Genomic DNA, 3,915 nt, shown 5'->3' with positions numbered 1-3,915 from the left:
ATATATATTCAAATGTTTTTTTTTTATATTCAGTTGGTAATCATTGAGCTTTTGTAGCAAGTTGCTTAAATATGTTTTCTTGTGTTCATACTATCATTGTACCCATGGTCACTTTTTCTGCTTTAGTCTCAAATGACTTTACGAACATTGGACAGAAAGAAGGAACTACATAAGTTTGCAGTGTTTCTCTCTTGCATGTGTTTTGAAGTTTGCAGCGTTTCTCTCTTGCATGTGTTTTGGGGTTTGCAGCGTTTCTCTCTTGCATGTGTTTTGGGGTTTGCAGCATTTCTCTCTTGCATGTGTTTTGAAGTTTGCAGCGTTTCTCTCTTGCATGTGTTTTGGGGTTTGCAGCGTTTCTCTCTTGCATGTGTTTTGGGGTTTGCAGCGTTTCTCTCTTGCATGTGTTTTGGGGTTTGCAGCGTTTCTCTCTTGCATGTGTTTTGGGGTTTGCAGCGTTTCTCTCTTGCATGTGTTTTGGGGTTTGCAGCGTTTCTCTCTTGCATGTGTTTTGGGGTTTGCAGCGTTTCTCTCTTGCATGTGTTTTGGGGTTTGCAGCGCGTGTACTCCGGTCGTTTTTGTGATTGCCGCATTTTTCTCTTGCAGCGTTTTACTGTTGGATTTGTTTCGCCGTTTGCACGTGTCGGCCACCGTAGCTTTCACATTCTCAGAAGGGTTCTGAGATGTTGTAGAGATGTTGTGCAGTTGTAGCATGTGAGAACGCAAATGCAACTTTTGCGCTGGACTTTTGTGGAGATTTTCCATTCAACTCTCTGGTAGAACCGCCTGGTCATCACTGGCTGAGACAATGTAAAAATGTGTAATTTTCAATTGCCGTGTACATGTGTGTGCTGGTGAGTTTGTTATTTCTGCTGACCTACATGCTGCTCTCTGCTCGCTCCTCATTATTGTGAATACGAACAGATTCATGCCAGGAGAATGTATCCTGCTGAAAAAAGACTGGATTAAATTGTCTGCTCTTTCTCCTAAAACATCGCCTGTGTTCATATGAGCCATTACAGTGTGAGACCTTTCTGACTTCCAAGAAGGGCAAATAGTTTCCACAAAAATCTGCTTCTGCAGAACTATTAAATATTTCAAGAGGACCTGCTTAAGACATCTTGATATAGCAAAAACAAAGAAAAAAGAAACACTGGTCAGAATACATACTAACGACACAAGTCAACAGGTATTTGCAGGTCCTCGTTCAGGATTGCTGCTTGCTCTCCTTCCTTGTTTTGCCTTTGCTGCTCCTTTTATTCAGTGCCCAACTGATACAAAATTTCAGACAGGCTGTCATTCATTGAAGCTGTAATTCAATGTGACCAGCTCTCTATGATGTCTCTTGTTTGTTTATTTGTGATATGTTTAAAGCAATTAGATGTAACCATGCTGCTAATGTTTGAGGCATCGTGATCAGTACTTGTGAATTTGGTTGTAGCATTTCAGCAGCACTTGTGTTTGTTGGAACCTTCATTTGTATCTTGTGTTGAGGCATTTGATTCCTCTGCTTGGAATAGGGCCAGGCTTAGTTTCATTTTAGCACACTTCACAGCACACTTTGGGCACTTTCACACCAGAGCTGTTTGGTTTGCTTCAAAGGTGTAACTACAGCAGCACGTCGTAGTCTCTCGCTCTCTGGCGTCTTTTTCGGTCCTGCTGCATTTGTCTCATGCACAGAGCAACATGCTCGCCTGCTGCTCATACTAGGCAGTGAACAAGCAGTTAGGTTTGGCCAGAAAAGTAAAAACAGGAATCCCAAGACTGCATAAATCTGTTGTTGTTCCATTATTTATTTTTATTGTCAACAAGCCAGATGAAAGGGAAGGATTTCCGTTTTTGGTCCTGGCCAATTGATGAACTGTTTTTTTTCTTCCTCCTGCTTTCTCCTTCCTGGTCAGTACTTGTTTTGGGCAATAGGCTACCACCCTAAATGAACAGCTGTGGTAACTGTGTAATATTGTGCGGGGGGTTTGGTCCGCTTTCAAAAGTGCAGTGTGAAAGTGAACCAAAACAAAGGAAAGTGTAACATTTTTTGGTATTCCTCATCCTATTGAACTGAGTCCCTCAGACGTTCCTGGTGTGAAAGCGCCATAAGTTTTCCCTTATTCCCTTGGATAAGGGGAGTTAACTTGTGTATTCATGTTTGGGTAGTTCTATCTTAGAGTAGAACCATTTAAGTTGACTGAACTGGTACTCATTTTCTACTACAAATTTAATTGATTTTTTAAGACCCAGAGGCCCCAATTTACAGTTCAATTCAACCCAATTTATTGGAATACTATCATAATCAAATTAAATCAATTAAATTCCAAATAAAAATTTTTTGCCAAATTATTAATCATACCCGGTAAGTCTGGTTTTACTTAGCCTATCAACACAATTTACAAACTGGTTTATAGTTCGAAGTCTGCACTTTCAACACAAGTTGAAATGGCGAGTGAGCAAGGCTTGCTGCAACCCCAACTTAAATCGGTCATGTGATGTGGTTGCGCTGGCACGTCCATTGACTCCAGAGAGTTAAAATATGACGGAGCTTGGTCATTAAGAGCCTTATATGTGAGGAGATGGGCAACCAGAGGGGCAAACACCTTGGATTGTGTCTACTCTAATATCACAAAGGGATACAGAGTCAATCTGATCATCTAGCACTGTTCCTAACTCCAACCACTATTAAAAAACTGAAGCCCACTACCAGATCTGTTGTCACCTGGCCTCATGGTGCATCTCTACAGTTACAGGACTGTTTCCAGAAGACAAACTGGGACCTTTTTTTCTGCTTTTTTCTTAGATTTACACCAGCATTGTTCTCCAGAGAATGTCACCATCAGGAATGACATACGGGTCTTTCCTAATTGACCTAATGACCAAGGAGCTCCAGACCTTGCTTGGACGACGTAATGTGACTGTAACCTAGTTGATGCTCCTCACCATCCGCTGACCATACAGACACTTGAGGTGAGGAGAGTCTTCAGCTCAGTGAATATTAGGAAGGATGGGGGACCAGATGGGATCCGAGGGTCATCAGGGATTGTGTTTACCAGCTCGCAGGTGTGTTCACTGCCATTTGGAACTTCACGCCACCATTCCTGCTTGCCTAAAAACAGCCGTAATTATACCAGTTCCCAAGCACAGTAACATTAGCTGCTTAAATGGACATTAGCTGCTTACACACCAGCAGCACTGACACCCATTGTTGTCAAAGGTTTTAAAACAGATTAAATCCAATCTTCCTGTCAACCTGGACTAGCACCAGTATGCTAATAAAGCAAACTACTCCACAGAAGATGCTATTTCCACCGCCCTACACACAGCACTGACACATCTAGACCAGAAAGGGACTTATATCAGAATGCCATTTGTGGATTATAGCTGACACAATCGAACCCTGCAGGCTGGTCTCAAAGTTGCTTAACCTGGGACTGAATAGCACACTGTGTATGTGGATTAAGGACTTTCTTTCTAACTGTCCACAGGCTGTGAGAATAGGCCCACACCACTCATCCAGTCTGTCCTTCAACATTGGCGTGACCCAAAGTTGCGTGCTGAGTCCCTTGCTTTATTCAGTACCTCCACTCATCTCTCTAATACAATAATTATATATGCAGATGACAATATTGTAGTGGGACTGATTTGCAACAGCCTACAGAAATGAAGTCTGCAAATTAACAGAATGGTGCAACAACAATAACCTCACACTGAACATAAAAAAGACCAAAAAGCTCATCATTGACTTTAGGAGGCAACCCACAGATTCTGCTTCCCTAATTATTGGAGAAGAGGTAGAGAGGGTCTCCTGCTTCATGTTTCTGGCGACGGCTCTACTTTTTTAGGACACTTACAAAGAACAAACTGCCACCAGAGCTGTTCAAGGCCTTTTACAACTGCTGTGTTGAGAGCACTCTGACATACTGCATA

Source organism: Odontesthes bonariensis, chromosome 1 (assembly GCF_027942865.1).
Source record: "Odontesthes bonariensis isolate fOdoBon6 chromosome 1, fOdoBon6.hap1, whole genome shotgun sequence".
NCBI lineage: Eukaryota > Metazoa > Chordata > Actinopteri > Atheriniformes > Atherinopsidae > Odontesthes > Odontesthes bonariensis.
The sequence above is the reverse complement of the archived record's forward strand: the minus strand, read 5'-3'. Positions refer to the sequence as shown.